The following is a 19,119-nucleotide window of genomic DNA, read 5'->3' as shown; positions in this document are numbered from 1 at the left end:
AAGTGTGCCACCGGTGTCGCATAGACAACGCCTTTTTCCTATATCGTCGCTCTTGCACGTCTACATGCACGCAACCAATGCCCCATTGGTCATATAGGAAGGTTTGTTAGGGGGCGACTGCACACCAGAACTGCGGTGGAAACAGCGAATAACAAGACTGATTAAACAAATGAATAAGTATACGGGGTGATGATCAATGCAGCGTTTAACAGAGGTCAGGACGCAGGGCTCTCACACTGTAAATGCCTTCGGTGGCTACGCGGACGACATCTATAGTTCATGATGAACATTACGCAGGCCGCACCTTCGCAGACCGCAAAGCTAAATGTCTAAGAAAAAAAAAAAAGCTACCACACCAGGAATGTTACAAATTGTGCCTTTTCAGTCTCCTCGAAAAGCAAACTTCGTGTAAAGGTTCGACTAACTCATACAGTGGGGTTTAACGTCCCGAAAACGGGACTCGAGCCTGCGACCTCGTGTTCAGCAGCACAAAGCCATTCCTACGTAGCCACCGCAGCCGGTCGTATAAAGTTGGGCACTGTCCCCTCTTCAAAGCCGTTTTCTATTATGAGCTAACGCTGTTGCACAAGATCTGATCTAACGTTGATCTAACATTGGAGCTGGCGTTGTTGCATTGCATTTCTGTGATTAAAACTCATGAAACGTGAGCTTAATGTCACTATCAGGTCATTTCACTATCAGCCTCCTAAAAGAACATTTCCGACGAAGTGGTGGTGGAAGGGTATTCGGAACAGTCCGAACGTGAGCTGAGTGAGCTTCCAATGCCAGTGGCTATACACGTGAATAAATAACGTTAAAATTAAGGCGACGTTGCGTTGTCAGATCGATACCGAGAAGGTGTTTGACGAGGCGAACGAGAAGAAGACTCCAGTTACGATGACGAATACGACAAGAAATACATAGTTCTTGCGATGATAGCAGAAATTTGACTCAGAAATTTGATGACTTAGAAACTTACTTTGTTTCCGTTTCCTCCGTCATCCATAAACAATAAGACGAACAGGATAAATACATCCAATTAAAAAAGGAAGGAAATGATACATAAATCCTGAGAATTGTCTACTAATGCGTAAGTATTCCTTGGATCGGCTGCTACATCGCTTTTGCTTACTTATTTAACTAGCTTACGCATGTCTGCCCATTGCTACCAATCATCTACTATTACACTACTATAACGATGACACATGTTAACGTGACCAATTATGCATTTATTTTGCAGATACATCGTATCAAATTAGGCGAAATGCCGTCACAACCGTGTTCCTTCTTTTCTTTCTTTTTTTGTCATACCACAGCCTTTTCTTTTTCTCCTTTTTTATTTTCCTTTATTGTTATGACCTTGACGCTGTGACGGCGACCTCACCAGTTTTATTTATTGTTTTGTTGTGTTTTATAACGCTACCAATCATCTACTATTACACTATTATAACGATTACATGTGTTAACTTCATTTCCCTGTTTTGTTACGACTTGACACGGCGACGGTGAAGTAACCAGGATTTTTTTTTTCATTTGTTTTATTTTCTTCCTTTCTTTCTTTTTTTCTCTCTCTCTACATCTCTTACATTAATGTAATGTGGCTCACACAGACATCTGCCTGCCACGCTGCTGTCCGTGGTTCAAATAGCGGTCTGAAGTTTTTCTTTTCTTTTTTTCTGACGCTACCAATCATCTATTACACCATAATAACGATTACATGTGTTAACTTTACCAATCACGGATTTATTTTGCAGATCTAAGGTGTGACGCGACGGACAGATTTTGCTGCGGTACTCGTCAAAGAATGCTGACGCATTTAAAAAGAACTTAGATGTGGCTTTTAATAAATGACCGTCAACAAAAGACGGGAAGTGAACTGCTCAGGTTCGCAGTGTACACGGCATCGTGAGTGGACGGCACTGCGCACTCTTCCACACATTCTTGCTTCCGCCTGCCGTTACGCGTTCTTGAGGAAGTCACACGTGCAGCCGAACGTTGCCGAACGTTGTCGAACGTTGCCGAACGCAGTTGGCTGCGAGGACCAATTCCTTGCACGAGCTGTTCTACAAAGAAAATAAAGCGTGTCGGCACATCACAGCAAGTTCGCAAAGAACGGATCAAGAGACGCCCCGGAGAACGCATACTTCCTTTCGCGCGCGCGGACACATTCGCATTTCATGGAGCAAATATTGGTCATCTTCCATTGAACCCCAATAACATAATCTGCCCTCGCCCGTGACTCTTGGTCGACCAGTCACCTCTTTTATATTTTTGCTCACATAGTGCCACAATCTTCAGCCAACCCGCTAATTACGACATTAACGACATTCTTTTTGCCAACTACTTCCGACAGTGTCGCAATTATCGTGCTTTCATACCGGGAGTGCCGGCTAAAGAATGTTAGCCACGATGTTCGACGAAAGAAAAGAAAAAGATTTAAATAACACGGTGCAAGATACGATTTTAAAATCTACGGCGCTAGGTCCTCAGATATCTGACGACCAGATACCGTAGGTCTTATAATCGCATTTTGCACCACAATTTTTTTATCTTGTTTTTTTTTACAGCTTGGCTAAAGTTAGCTGGGACACCCTATATATGTTACACGCAGGCAGAAATCTTAGTGCCACCGTAATCTGCAGGACGGAGGAGGCTGGAAAAGAAACCCCACGCCATCACAAGCGCTCTCTTAGTATATTCGAACGTTGGCTGTCGAGACGATGCCGAGGTTCGTAAGAAAATGTTCCGCATCACAAGCAGCCTCGATGAAACTGAGGATAATTTGTTATCTGACACCGAGTGCAGCAGCAGCTGCGACACGGAGGACTGCTTCAAAGTCAAGCGACGGAAAACCTTTTTCTGCGTTTGTTCGAAGTGCGGACTGTTTCACTTTGCATATCCTGTATAATAAAACAATATATCTTTCCCTGAATTGGTAACACGAACTTCATTTGCCTCCAACTTACGCACACGCGTCCCCCACTGTCGTCATTCACCACGGGCGCGAGAAAAAGCAACGGCAAAGAGAAAGCGAGTGAAAGATGCTGCATTTTTTAGTCCGAGTCATCACTGTCGGAGTCCAGCTGGGTCACCGGTTTTGGTGCCGAGTCCATTTGTCTGGCCCCATTGACGTGTTTTATGTGGTCCACCAGCAGTGGCCGTAATGAAGGGCACAGGTATTGCAGGGAGGCACTTAACTCCAATAACACAAGGCAGTTAGTTCACACAGGATCGCCTCATCTTCGAGGTTGGCGTTAATATCCGAGAAGATACACGAATTTACAGCTGATCGCCTTGTATTCTACATTCGCGCTTACATGCGAGAAAATACGCTAATATACAGCTGATCACCTTGTATTCTGCATTCGCCGCTTACATTCGAAAAAATACGCTAATATACAGCTGATCGCCTTGTATACTATATTCGGCGCTTATATGCGAGAAAATACACCACTTTACAGCTGATCGGCCCCGTATTTTGCATTCGCCGCTTTGCGAGAAAATTCGCTAATTTGCGGCTGATCGCCTCATATGCCGCATTCGCCGCTTATATGCGAGAAAATACACCGACTTATACACAGCTGCATCCCACATCATCGGCGTTCGCGCTTCATCATCATCAGCCTTTCTTTTTTTTTTTTTTTTGTATGCTACAGGACGAAGGCCTCTTACAGCGATCTCAAATTACCCATTTCTTGCGCTGGCCGATTCCAATTTGCGCCGGCAAATTTCATTTGATCACCCCACCTAATCATCTGCCGTCCTCGACTGCGCTTCCCTTCCCTTGGCACCCATCCTGTAACTCTAATGGGCCACTAGTTACCTGCCCTACGCATTCCACGGCCTGCCCAGCTTCACTTTATTGCGATAGCAATTATAAGGACACTCCAGGCACATTTCTGCCGTCGCCATCGCCATTTAATTCGTTGGCATTCTTAGCGCATTTCACGCACTTTTCGGCGGCTGTTGCGACGCCGGTTACCCGAACCTCGACCGGCGTTACTATTGGGTAGCGTGGTGTTGTCGGCAGGCTGCAGGCGTCCGGCAGACCATGGCGACCAGGCAGGGACGAGACGAGTTCTAGTGCGAAACTTGCGCTGTTTGTTCAATGATTGGTGAAGGATGTAAAAGAAGAGAATGAATGAATGAATTGAAAATACATTGCGGGGCCGCTTAAATAGGCTCGCTGAAATCGTAGGCGGGATCTTGCTCACGTCAACGTCACGTGGCATGCACTGAGTCTGGCCGGGGATGGGAGGCTGATCCTTTCTCCTAGGCGACGTTGCACGTGCTTGCCTCCTCTGGCGGCAACCCGCGGGTCCTGTTTGGTTCGCGGAAAGGGTCTCCCCTACAGTCGGACAGTTCGCGGAAAGGGCACTCCCCTAGAGTGGTACAGTTTGTGAAAAGGGTTCTCCCCTAGAGTCGTACAGTTCGTAAGAGTTCTCCCCGGCCTAGAGTCGCACACACACAGACCGGCAACCACTCGAGACAACCATAGCAAATTGGAGATCCATCCTCCGTTTCGATTAGACATGGTCTGTGAGCATCCTTTTTGCCCGAGGTGTTACACGCCAATCGTAACACGGCCGACTGGTTATCTATGTTTGTTGGTACAGTTGTTTGTATTTGACCGTTTTCCCGCCTACCTGGTTCACTGGGTAGTCCGTGGTCGGAGGGGTAGCACATCGGGCTGCTGTGCTGAGGGAAGAGGGTTCGGAAGCAACCATCGGACCAACTCGAGTCACTGAGTATGCGGCAATGTGTACATGCGTGCCGCTCTTCTGAGGAACATATTTCACGCCGACATGGGTCACAGTAGGTGCGGGACTGGACAGGTACTACTGCTCGAAGAAACTCTTGACGGCGACTTGAAGCATTGGGTATGCGCCACTAGGTCTGTGCTGGTCTTCAATAAACCTCCTTGATGCCAACCTAAGTGACTCGTAATGTGTACGTAGGCAGCTTTACAAACCGTGTACGTAGGTGCGTGCCACTCTTTAATAAAACTTCTTTCTGGGCGAGTTGGCGCATACTCGGTTTGAATATTGTAGCAGCGCGCAATTCACGTATTTAACGCCAACTAGGGTAACTATAGGTATGAGCCATTGGGATTAATGTGCCACTCTACAATGACAAAAAATAAGGATCCCTTGAATTTCTCCAATGCTGAGCGGACTTTGCCCCATGCCACAAGAGTTCCAGGACAGTATACCTGATGCACCAACAGGCTGCGCCACAAATCCACTCTGTGTGTGCCGCTTTTCAATAAATGCCCTTCACACCAACGTTTTAGCGAGCTGCGCCATGAATGCGCCGCTCTTCAATGAACTTCCAGCCAATTTGGGTCACCGAGTATATGTCACTGAGTGTGCGGCGAGCAAGGGAACAATTATCAGAGTTCACAGGCACCGGTGCGCCCGGGTGCGCCACGGAGGCCATGCCTGGCCTTCTCGGCAGTGCCACCAGATGGCGCGCCAAAAATAAGCGCGAGAGAGGAGCCCATCTGCCACGTTACGTTCCTCAGCGTTCGCATGCACCGGCGCACGATGCGTTTCGGAGACCACGCGCAGGCTTCGCGGCAGCGGCGCTAGATAGCGCTGAATGTTCTTCCGTAAGCGCGCAAAAGTAATCCCGCTCCAGTACACGGCTCGTACGTAACTCGTTTCGACAGCGGCACTACGTTGTTTCGCTGTATTGGCTCGACGCTAAACGCATTACCGTCGACAATCATCAATAGATGGAAGAAGAAGTATATTAATGATTGGAAAATGTAGAGAGGTCGGCCGGATAATGGAGCATCTGGCCTGCTACTCTACGTAAGGGAAGGGGAAGAGGGGAAGAAAAAGGGTCACAATGGGGGATGATAATGGGAGGAACGAGGTGAAGGACACATTACACAACTGGTATCACAGGCGTGAGTCCAAGCCCGTGTCACCTAGGACACGTGAAAGTGCACGCATTGTCTCTGTCGTCTGCCAACTCTGTGGCCATGCGCCTAGCAAGAGGTCCTCCGACAGTGGTCCATTGTGTAAATGTCTCAATGTATCTGCCATTGTCAGTCTTTCGCGCGCATACTCAGGGCACACCACGATCACATGTTCTATAGTCTCTACAGCGCCACACACTGAACAGTCCGGGGAGTCTGTCCGTCCAATAATGTGCAAATATTTGCGCGTGAAGGTGACGCCTAATCGCAGTCTGTGTATCAGGCATGTATGAGGGCGTTGAATTCCACGCAGAATAGGAAATTTCATATCGGGATCCAGCCTTTTAAGGCGGACGTGACGAGCGTCTGGCTGGGCCCAGTATCTTCTCGTCGCACTCCTCATTAATTCCGACAGGAGGCATGTGATGTCCGGTCTGGAGAATGGCACTACAGTTCGCAGGCCATTGCTGAGGGCGCGCCTTGCTGCAGCATCGGCCATCTCATTACCGTTGAGCCCACAGTGTCCCGGGATCCATTGGAACACTATGCGGTGGTTTTTTTCTTGAGCGCATGAAAGTAGCTCGGTGATCTGCAGTGCCAGAACCTGATATGCGGTGTGGCGCAGGAAGCATCCCAAAATTTGCAGCGCGGGTTTTGAGTCCGTGAAAATGCACCACTCTTGAGGTCTTTCCCCGCAGATGTGGCGAATCGCTTCCCGAATAGCCACATCAATAGATGGGTTCCGCTGAATTGTTTATAGCACAGATCGTAGGTGCCCTTTCCTGCGAAGAGCGTCGGCGTCAGCGTCCTTTGGCGCCCTCGGCGTGACCGAGCGAACGGTCAAAAAGCGAACGCGGAGCGCTGAATGCCGGCGAGAGCGAAGAGGGCGCGAGGCGGAAAGCGGCGGAGGGTGCAGCGGAACCGTGAGGTCAAAAGTGGAGGAGGGTATGGCGAAAGGTGAGAAGCTTAGTGCCGCGCAAGACAGGCTCTGCGGATGCGATGGCTAAGAGATGGTGCCAGAATAGTGCGCGTCGTCTGTTCACCGATGACGTGACCGATGTCACATACTGTATATGGAAACAAACTGCTGCATGAGCGGAGGTCTGTCTGCGGCATATGCTGTCAATCGCGCCCACACGCTGCCTCTTGCGATCTCCTGATTTGCGAGGCAGTCGCGTCAGACTTCGCTCCGTTTGCAACATGTGCCGCATGAGACATTGACCGCGCCAGCCAATACAGCGCGAAGTGAGAACACGTATAAAGCTGTGCTCAAATTTCGCATAAGGGAGTATTGTAATCGTAGGCGAATTTTTTCCCCCTAAACATATATAGCCATCTTTTCACGCTCCAGTCCAAATTGCCGTTGACCTGGAGAGTGACGGGTGATCATTCAGCATACTGGAAACTTACCAGGAGAATTACTGTCATGCAAACACAATTGAATCTGTCAATTCAGGACACCAGGCAAGCCGGTCTACTCGATCAAAGCAGGATCAGCCATGTCCTCGCACTCCAACGTACTTCTTCCGGGCCCCCTACAAGAAACTACACCCTACTCTACGGACTTCACTACGCAGGGTGGCAAAATTGCACCTTTGAATCATCTTTGCACAAGATATAGCAAGGTCTTTCACTAATTCCAACAAGCGCTACGTGAATTGTTAATACGAGGGATCCAGAGTGGCACCAGGAAAGACGAGATATTCAATTGGTCTACCAACACTAAAGTCATGCCACCACGTATCACGTCATAGTTTGCTTCACTCCTTTTACAATCCATGCTTAAGGCACCACCTGTTTAAACCACCATTGCGAATTTCCTCTCCCATAGCCACAGCTCGCAGTAGCACGTTTACATGGCCGCACAAGAGCTATGACCACTTCATTCTTCCCTGATGCAATCATATATATTTCTTTTTTTTTTTGGGGGGGGGGGGGGGGGGACCAGAGAGATTCGCTCTCTGGTTACTTCATTACCTGTATTGACCGCAAGAAATTTTGTGAGTGCCTAAAGAAATAACTTCCAGTAACTCTTTTTCCCTAGTTTTCATCACTTATATTTCATTAAAAACCATTCTGAATAGTTTACTTAAGTCAACGAGCATTGAGACGCCTGGTGCGTTTTGATTTGGCTTTAACGAGTCGCAGTTAGAACGCAAGCGAGAGCTTTTGTGGACAAGGAACACGCGGATAACACAGACTTCCGAGAGCAAGAGCGACGTGGCGTCGCGGCATTGCCCTTTCCCCTTACACAATATCGCGGCAGTAGGTGTTCACTTTATTTTTCCCAGTTTTCATAGCTTATAGGTCATTAAAAACCACTCTGAATAGTTCACATAAGTCAATTTTGGTGCAATTTTAGAGGTGCAGCGGCGGTGGCGTAGAGGTAGAACACCCGCCTCGCGTGCAAGAGGTGCGTAGTTCGAATCCCGGTGCCGCGCAATTTTACACCGGATTAAAAAAAAAATCCGCGTGTTGATAAAATTGCATAAACAGGCCTGGAGTGTGGCCTGATCCCGGTGTGACCAGAACCGGTAACGCACTCCCTCACCAGAGCAGGATTGGCCACCCTGGTGCAGTACTTCGCCACAACCTCCTATATGAACACAACAATCACACCCCGGCCCTCAGTCCCCCAGCAGCTGCGAAGCAACTGACCACGGCGGCGGTCAGACCTGCGACGCTGCAAAGGGTGCTAAGAATCCCTGGCTCCGGACAGGCCGCTGGAATATGAACCTGGCAACGCTTAACGCTAGAACGTTATCTAGTGAGGCGAGTCTATTGGAGGAATTAGAGGGCAGTAAATGGGATATAATAGGGCTCAGTGAAGTTAGGAGGCCAAAAGAAGCATATACAGTGCTAAAAAGCGGGCACGTCCTGTGCTACCGGGGCTTAGCGGATAGACGAGAACTAGGAGTCGGATTCCTGATTAATAAGAACATAGCTGGTAACATACAGGAACTCTATAGCATTAACGAGAGGGTGGCAGGTCTTGTTGTGAAACCTAATAAGAGGTACAAAATGAAGGTTGTACAGGTCTACGCCCCTACATCCAGTCATTATGACCAGGAAGTCGAAAGCTTCTATGAAGACGTGGAATCGGCGATAGGTAACGTCAAAACAAAATACAGTATACTGATGGGCGACTTCAATGCCAAGGTAGGCAAGAAGCAGGCTGGAGACATGTCAATGGGGGAATATGGCATAGGCACTAGGAATAGCAGGGGAGAGTTATTAGTAGAGTTTGCGGAACAGAATAATATGCGGATAATGAATACCTTCTTCCGCAAGCGAGATAGCCGAAAGTGGACGTGGAGGAGCCCGAACGGCGAGACCAGAAATGAAATAGACCTCATACTCTGCGCTAACCCTGGCATCATACAAGATGTGGATGTGCTCAGCAAGGTGCGCCTCAGTGACCATAGGATGGTAAGAACTCGAATTAGCCTAGACCTGAGGAGGGAACGGAAGCAACTGGTACGTAAGAAGTCGATCAATGAGTTAGCGGTAAGAGGGAAAATAGAGGAATTCCAGATCAAGCTACAGAACAGGTATTCGACTTTAACCCAGGAAGGGGACCTTAGTGTTGAAGCAATGAACGACAATCTTGTGGGCATCATTAAGGAGTGCGCAATAGAAGTCGGTGGTAACTCCGTTAGACAGGATACCAGTAAGCTATCGCAGGAAACGAAAGATCTGATCAAGAAACGCCAATGTGTGAAAGCCTCTAACCCTACAGCTAGAAACTTTCTAAGTTAATCAACAAGCGTAAGACAGCTGACATAAGGAAGTATAATATGGATAGAATTGAACATGCTCTCAGGAACGGAGGAAGCCTAAAAGCAGTGAAGAAGAAACTAGGAATTGGCAAGAATCAGATGTATGCGTTAAGAGACAAAGCCGGCAATATCATTACTAATATGGATGAAATAGTTCAAGTGGCTGAGGAGTTCTATAGAGATTTCTACAGTACCAGTGGCACCCACGACGATAATGGAAGAGAGAATAGTCTAGAGGAATTCGAAATCCCACAGGTAACACCGGAAGAAGTAAAGAAAGCCTTGGGAACTATGCAAAGGGGGAAGGCAGCTGGGGAGGATCAGGTAACAGCAGATTTGTTGAAGGATGGCGGGCAGATTGTTCTAGAGAAACAGGCCACCCTGTAACTTCGAGCGTACCGGAATCTTGGAAAAACGCTAACATAATCGTAATCCATAAGAAAGGGGACGCCAAAGACTTGAAAAATTATAGACCGATCAGTTTACTGTCCGTTGCCTACAAAGTATTTACTAAGGTAATTGCAAATAGAATCAGGAACACCTTAGACTTCCGTCAACCAAAGGACCAGGCAGGATTCCGTAAAGGCTATTCAACAATAGACCATATTTACACTATCAATCAGGTAATAGAAAAATGTGCGGAATATAACCAACCTTTATATATAGCTTTCGTTGATTACGAGAAAGCGTTCGATTCAGTCGAAACCTCAGCAGTCATGGAGGCATTGCGGAATCAGGGTGTAGACGAGCCGTATGTAAAAATACTGAAAGATATCTATAGCGGCTCCACAGCCACCGTAGTCCTCCATAAAGAAAGCAACAAAATCCCAATAAAGAAAGGCGTCAGGCAGGGAGATACGATCTCTCCGATGCTATTCACAGCGTGTTTACAAGAGGTATTCAGAGATCTGGATTGGGAAGAATTGGGGATAAGAGTTAATGGAGAATACCTTAGTAACTTGCGATTCGCTGATGATATTACCTTGCTTAGTAACTCAGGGGACCAACTGCAATGCATGCTCACTGACCTGGAGAGGCAAAGCCGAAGGGTGGGTCTAAAAGTTAATCTGCAGAAAACTAAAGTAATGTTTAACAGTCTCGGAAGGGAACAGCAGTTTACAATAGGTAGTGAGGCACTGGAAGTGGTAAGGGAATACATCTACTTAGGACAGGTAGTGACTGCAGATCCGGATCATGAGACTGAAATAATCAGAAGAATAAGAATGGGCTGGGGTGCGTTTGGCAGGCATTCTCAGATCACGAACAGCAGGTTGCCATTATCCCCCAAGAGAAAAGTTTATAACAGCTGTGTCTTACTCACGTACGGGGCAGAAACCTGGAGGCTTATGAAAAGGGTTCTACTTAAATTGAGGACGACGCAACGAGCTATGGAAAGAAAAATGATAGGTGTAACGTTAAGGGATAAGAAGAGAGCAGATTGGGTGAGGGAACAAACGCGAGTAAATTATATCTTAGTTGAAATCAAGAAAAAGAAATGGGCATGGGTAGGACACGTAATGAGGAGGGAAGATAACCGATGGTCATTAAGAGTTATGGAATGGATTCCAAGGGAAGGAAAGCGTAGCAGAGGGCGGCAGAAAGTTAGGTGGGCGGATGAGATTAAGAAGTTTGCAGGGACAACATGGCCACAATTAGTACATGACCGGGGTAGTTGAAGAAGTATGGGAGAGGCCTTTGCCCTGCAGTGGGCATAACCAGGCTGATGATGATGATGATGAAGTCAATTTTACGACCTAGTTATTTTTTCGTTCACTTGTTTCAATTCGTACAAAATCAGCATTGTTTAACTTTCGTGGTTGTTTGCTTTATTAGTATGCTTATTTTTTTCTTTAGCCACAACTTTTACACCATGTTTGTACTGCCCCCTTCCCTTGTCTCATCACCGTGAAGGCCGAAGGCCTTCACTGTGATGATCAGTGAAATGAAATGTCGCACTTCTGGTGCCGCCCAAGCACCAGTGGCATTGGAAATAGGGGCAAAGGTACCTTAAGGTGGACACAGTGAGCCAATGACCGCTCCTGCACACACCCATGTCAATTGAAGGTAGGATTTGTTCATCCCCAGCGTGTTTGACTAATTTTGTGAGATAATGTGCGCAAAAGAGGCTACCTGGGATTTTCTTTAATTTCGCGTCCTTCCGTTTGAAGCCTAAAAACGTTGCTAATAATCGCTACAAGAGCTCAAACAACTTCCGTATGAACTTGGCGTACTTGTGGTATCGTAAGTAAACTATAAAAATTAACAACCACAATTTGGTTAATTAACAGCTATTAAACTACAGAAGATTCCTTACACAATATACTGTTATTGTAACTCGACCGCACTGCAACACAATTAAGGATTTCTTCGAGTCTATCCCAATTTTACTGTCCACTGCTCTCAATTCGCTGACAATGGTGACAACTTACGAAGAAAATTGAATAAAATTAGAGGTGGGCTAATACAAGCATTTCCAAATACGAATCGAATACGAATAGTAATTGTCGAATACTGAATTGAATACCGAATGGTCAAACGCAGAAACACATATTACACCAGAAATGTTAAATGTTGATATTGTTAGCTGTCACGCATGTACTGACAGTGCAAAAGACAGCTGTCAGGGACAAAGGATCAGTTTTTAACATGAGAGTACAAATTGTCATTCAAAAAGCTGCATGAATAGCCTTCCAACTACTTCAGAGCCTGGTTGCAAGCAAGCTTTCGAAGACAGAGAAAAAGAAATCCGAGGACACCTTAGCATTTCTTACGAGTTCTGAATGTGAAAGCATTAATGTTCAATTGAACGCCGCTGAACGGTCCTTCGAGTTATGAGCTCGCAGGCAAGCGAGCGCGTTGAGACTCTTGGCGCGTTTTGATTTGGCTTCACCGAGGCGCAGTTAGAACGCAGGCAATAGCTTGTGCGGGCAAGGAACATACAGACAACAGACTTCTGAGAGCGAGAGCGAGAGCGAGGGTGACGTCGCGTCACGGCAATGCCCTCTCCCCTCATGCAATGGCGTGGCAATAAGTTTGCCCTTTCGCCCGCTCTGCTTCGTCGAGGCCCGAGCCAGCACGCAGACACCAGCGACACGAGGACGTGAGGCATCGCTGCCAATGGGAACGTGCTTGTGACGTGGCGTCGCAGCCAATGGGAAGTTCCGCTGCTACAGACGCCCATGGCTTTTTCGCTCAATGGGCAATCTGATGATTTCGCATCAAAAATCTAAAGTTGTGAAAAAAAAAGGAAACAATTAAAGTTGTTGAAGGACTTGTGTGCCGTGGACACATGTAACAGGGCACGTTGCAAAAAAAACATCGCAGCTTGTACCGCAAGATATAAAGCTGTTAAATCACTATACTCCATCCAGAAACGCTAAATAACAAACTACAAGCAAAATTAAATCACAGGTTGTCTTTTTGGTTTCAGCAGGGAAATCAGAGGGCATGGGAGCAGTGACAATGGCATGGCTCCAATGCTTCGTTTTTTCACCGTGCAGGTGCGTACACACTATTCTTTGCATGCAAAAAGGAGCGACGATCGCTGTTTGTTACTGTTCCCATGCCGACGGGTTTGCTGTGATATTGCTTGTGATTGTTTTTCGCTGGTTCTCTTGCTATTGCGCTCGGATGACATTGAGTCAAACCCGGATCCTACAACTTGCTCCGAGGCCCTCCTAGATGTGGATAGCCTACCAGACGATCCATCTGATCAAATGAAGGTTATGTTTCAGCTCCTGAAAGGAGTACACTCTCGTACGGTGCAAAGCTCGAAAGGTCAGGATGAAATAACTGCGTACATAAAAGCAATTAAAAATAGTCAAAAGAACATTGAATCAAAGTTAGCTGGCATGCACAAGAGGCTTGATGAACTCAAGGAAAAGGCCACGAAATTTGACATTAGTCAAGGACTTTCATACTTAAAGAAATCGATGGATGAGCAGCATAATCGAAATGATTCTCTGCAGTCTCGTCTTGACGAAGCTGAAGGTAGATCACGATGTGAGGGCTTAATATTTCGGAGTATACCAGATGCTAAAGAGTCTTCGGCAGATACCAAATCTAAACTACTGGAAGCACTGACTGAGGTCGTCGACTCGTGCTCTGGTGCTTTAATCCAGCGTGCACAGTGCCTGGACATTTTTTCACATAAGTGTCGTCCTGTCCTAGTGAAATTTACTGACTCAAAAATGAAAGAAAAGATACTCTCCTTACGTAATGAATTCAAGTCGAAAGGCATCACTATCAGTGAAGATTTCTCACCTGCAACACGCTTGGCTCGAAAAAAACTGTTTGAATTTGGTAGCACCCACGCTGGCCCTCGCTCTTTTAAACTATGTACAATACAACAAGCTATGCTTCAAGAACCGATGCTTTATGTACAACGCAATCACCGGCACTGTCGACGAGGTCGTGACACATGGCGCACATGGTGTGCAGGGGACAGTGACCGCTGACACTACCAATGGGACTGTCACACATGGCGAAGCCAGTGGAATAGATACCGATTCTGCATCGGAAGTTGTATTGCAAGGAATCGCGAGGGGCAGTGGGAAGTTATCTCCTGTGTCTCTCCTTTATACCAACGTCAGAAGCATTCTTAAAAAACATACTAACTTCCGCCATTGATACATGTACACCTCACATTGTTGCACTAACAGAAACCTGGCTCCCAACGCACGTGTCTGGTGTTGAAATCTTTCACGACGCTCATCGTTACTCGACGTATCGTTGTGATAGGACGACAAGACGTGGCAGTGATGGTCTGCTTGGCATTTCAAAAGATATTCCTTCTACATGCATTCAAATACATGCATTCAATTCAAAAGCTGGAACTAGTTTTCGCTTTGGTAGTCATCGATCATCTGACAATAATTAGTATTGGTGTATGCTACCACCCTCCATCTTATTCGTCCACATTTACTAGCGAACTCCATGATGCTATAAACCTGGTTCGCACACGCTATCCTACATCACCGCTTTTTACACTCGGAGACTTTAACTTTCCAAGTATCTTTTGGACTACTCAACTGCCTTATTCATCGCTGCCTTTGTCACAAGCTAAAGAATTCTTAGATCTATGCACATTGTTTTCGCTAACTCAGTAACGCAAGCCACTAGGACTGTAACAAGTACTGCAAATACTCTAGATTTAATCCTAACCACAAATCCAGAGCTAGCTACAGATCTCCACATATCTGCCAGGCATCAGTGATCATCTTCTGCTCTATTTTGTCATTAATACGCCACGTCCTAAAACAAATAAACTAAAATAAACATCCTAGATTACAAAAGGGCTAACTTTGCTGCTATTAATTATGAACTATCTGCATTTATTGGTAATTTTCTTGTTAATTTCGATACTCGCTCTGTCGAAGAAAATTTGCTACTGTTCAAAACGAAGGTACACCAACTATCAGACAAATATTCCTAAGCGCGTCGTCACCTCTAACCCTCAAGCACCCTGGTACAATTCATACATCAGGTGATCTAACAAAAAGAAACGTTTATTCCATCTTGACAAACTTTCACCTTCTATTGAGCGATGGCCAACATACAAGACTGCTTCCGATAAATACGTGAAAACCCTGAAACTTGCAAAGAACAACTTTTTGTCTTCTACTTTACCATCTATTTTGAACACAAATGTTAAAAAGTTCTGGCGTATTATACACCCTGCACATGACCCTTTAATTACTTTGCAAGATACCTCCGGCAACATAATCCCAAATAATCTTTGTGCTACCGCACTGAATAGAACATCCACTGAAAGCTTTTCCTCAAGCACGACAGTTGTTCTTCCAGATATCTTCCACAGAGATCCGACACAGATCTTCCACACCACGGATTTTCCATTATGTCACCAATAACTATTGATGCTACTGGCATTGCTAAATTAATCGAGTCTTTAAAACACGATTCATCTCCGGGGTATGATGAAATTAGTTCTAAATTCCTAAAAAGTACTTGCACTTATAGCTCAATTATACTACCAAAACTGTTTCAGCAGTCGCTCGATTCATCAAGCTCCCCTAACGACTGGAAAATCGGAAAGGTGGTCCCACTTCATAAATCCGGTAAAGCACTTGCCTCAAAATTATCGCCCCATTTCACTCACTAGCACATGCTGCAAATTACTAGAACATATCATGTTTAAAAACATCGCCACCTTTCTTGATGATAACTCTTTTCTTTTTCTTCTGCGGAACATTTTTTTTCTTCAGTCAAATGTATTCCTGCGAAACGCAGTTACTGTCATTCACTGATAAATTGCATTGAATTCTTGACCAGTCATCTTGCGCCGATTGCATATTTCTACAATTCTCGAAAGCTTTTGATAAAGTGTGCCATCAATTGCTGCTTTATAACATAAGTAATCTTAGTCTTGATCACACACACACGATCTACGCAGACGACATCACTGTCTGGTGCGCGGGTGGCAGTGACGGACAAGTCGAAGCCGCTCTCCAGGAAGCTGTCGACACTACAGAGCGCTTTCTAACAGACACGGGACTCCGGTGCTCCCTAAAGAAATCGGAGCTCCTTCTCTACAGCCCAACTATAGAAAGGGCCACAAGCCACAGAACTGGAAACCCCCCACTGAAATCGACATTAATCTCTACACCAAGGGCGGAGATCCGTTTCCCAAAGTCGCGTCCATTCGAATCTTAGGAATGACACTCGAAGGGGCGGGCACAAATAGCATCACCATTCACAAACTAGCGAAGAAGACGGATAGCGTCATCGGTCTAATCAGGCGGGTGGCTAACAGGAGGAGAGGCCTGAGCGAAGAGAATCTGATAAGGCTAGTCCACGCTTTCTTGTTATGCCATTTCACGTACGTAGCGGCCGCCATGCACGTCTCCGACCGACTCCTGCAGTTGGGTAATCATAACACCCTGGAAGAAATTGCAGAAGCACAAGAAAGGGCACAGATTCTCAGGCTCTCCGGCACCAGGGCAGGCAGACGACTCCTAACAGAGATGGGCGTCCCCCCGGCCACTGTCGAAGACGCCTATCAGGGCCTTCCGAAAGAGCAGAAAGATAGCATCCTCATATCGCCTACCCCGCGCAATATGCATCCCCAGCGCAATGTAGAAAGAAGGAAGGCCAGGGCGGTGGCGCTTCTACGCCGCGCGACAGAACTCCCTGGCGGCAGCTGCTTCATTGACGCGGCCCAGTATGGCAACAGCAACAATTTCACGGTAGTGTCGATAAACCACAGGGGTTCGACCGTTAACGCCGCTTCGGTACGAAGCACGTCGTCGCGTGCGGCCGAGCAAGTGGCCATTGCCTTGGCCCTCTTGGACGACAAACATGCCCATATCTTCAGCGACTCCAGGGCAGCCATCCGCGCCTTCAGCGTTGGCGCTGTGTGTAAGGAAGCCTGTCGCATCCTCGACGACAAAAGCATCGCTACCCACACCCTCACGTGGTTCCCCGCTCACATGGGATCCATCATGGGAGGCCCCACAAACCTCAACGAGCTGGCCCACTCCAAGGCACGAGGTCTAGCTTTCCGCGACCATGGAGAACTCCAACGCCGGCCCGCAGTGGTGGAGAACAGAGATCAACCGACCACATACAATGAAATTGCGCAGCACTTTTATCTCGGCAGGAGAGACTTTCCCCTTCCACACAAGAAGTTAAATAGAGCACAGGCATTGACCCTCAGATTATTGCAAACAGACTCGTATCCCAGCCCAGCTTTATTCCACAAGCTTTATTCCGACACCTATGCCACTGATTCTTGCAGGCACTGCAATGCCATCGCTAGCCTAGACCATATGCTCTGGCGTTGCCCCTCGTTACGAGGCACAGAACAAATCAATGAGGACAAGTGGCTCTCCACTATCAAGAGCCCCGATGCCGGGGCGCAACTATGGGCTGTCCAGAGGGCCCACGATGCGGCGGTCGGGCATGGCCCGACTGTCCCAACGTGGGAGCGGCCCGCAGCGCGCTGAGTCGCGTACCTCAGGACCTTCATTAAAGTTTTGCATCCATCCATCCATCTTAGTCTTGATCCACATGTCTTTAGATGGATTCAATCTTTCCTTCTCAACCGCTGGCAGTTTGTTTTCACTAATGGCACAACCTCACCGCTTACTAACGTGCTATTTGGTGTACCACAAGCATCCGTCCTCGGACCACTTCTGTTTTTAATTTATATTAATGGCCTTCCGTCCACCCCATCTTCTGCCATCCACCTTTTTGCTGACGACTGTGTAATTTTCAGAGAAATACATAACCTCTACGACATTAATACTCTCCAGACTGATCTTAATTTGGTCTCTAACTGGTGCAAAACGTGGAAAATGGAATTAAATATTAACAAATGTAAGTTCATTCGCATTTCTCGCTGCTCTAACACTTCCCCTTCTTATTGTCTTAATGGCGTATTCCTCTTGATTCCGTCGCATCATAAATATCTAGGCGTACATGTATAACGAAACTTAACATGGAATGCCCATACTGAATACGTTACTAATAACGCTAATCTCATGTTAGGGTATATGCGTCGCAACTTCTCTGCTGCTCCATCGTCCTTAAAGCTCCTACTTTATAAATCACTAATACGACCTGAATTTGAATACGCGTCATATATGTGGGACCCTGGGCATGAAAATCTTGTATCTTCTCTCGAACTTATACAAAATAACTCCATTCGCATCATCTTTTCAAATTACAACCGTACTGCAAGTATCACAGCCATGAAGCTAACCTTTCTCTCCCACCTTTAAAATCTCGCCGGAAAATCAGTCGCCTCACTCTATTTCACAAGGTATATCATCACGTCACGCAACACGACGATTTTATTTTAAAGAATAAAATATTATGGGGTTTTACGTGCCAAAACCACTTTCTGATTATGAGGCACGCCGTAGTGGGGGACTCCGGAAATTTCGACCACCTGGGGTTCTTTAACGTGCACCTAAATCTAAGTACACGGGTGTTTTCGCATTTCGCCCCCATCGAAATGCGGCCGCCGTGGCCGGGATGACGATTTTATTTCACCACCGGAATACATTTCCCATCGCATTGATCATCGGCACAAGGTTGGCATAAAAAAATGCAATACTAAAGCTTTTTTTCAGTCCTACCTTCCCCAGACATCTGTCGAATGGAACCGCCTCGCTCCCAATATTGCAGCCGTTGAAGATAATCAACGATTTTGCGATGCACTAACAACCTTTGTTTATTTTGGAGAATGTTGAAATTATGTTCTAACAAAATTCACTGTCTTTGTAACAAAATTCATTGTCTTTGTAACCCATATTACCCACTCCCCTCTGTAATGCCTTTGGCCCTGAAATAAACAAATAAATAAATCAATACATAAACTTACTTTTTTTCTCTGTTGACAATTTTTGTCGCTTTCGCAGTTCTGTGCTATCTTGTTTAGCAAATGGAGGA

General features: G+C 46.4%; 1 protein-coding gene across 1 annotated transcript in view; it reads right to left on the bottom strand.

Annotated features, from left to right (window-relative positions):
- The window catches only part of LOC126541820 (uncharacterized), a 74,077-nt gene that overhangs the window by 8,409 nt on the left and 46,549 nt on the right, over nt 1-19,119 (bottom strand). The gene's annotated exons all lie outside the window — the stretch shown is intronic.

The sequence above is a fragment of the Dermacentor andersoni genome, chromosome 2 (assembly GCF_023375885.2).
Source record: "Dermacentor andersoni chromosome 2, qqDerAnde1_hic_scaffold, whole genome shotgun sequence".
Lineage (NCBI taxonomy): Eukaryota > Metazoa > Arthropoda > Arachnida > Ixodida > Ixodidae > Dermacentor > Dermacentor andersoni.
This window is presented reverse-complemented; position numbering and strand designations above follow the sequence as displayed.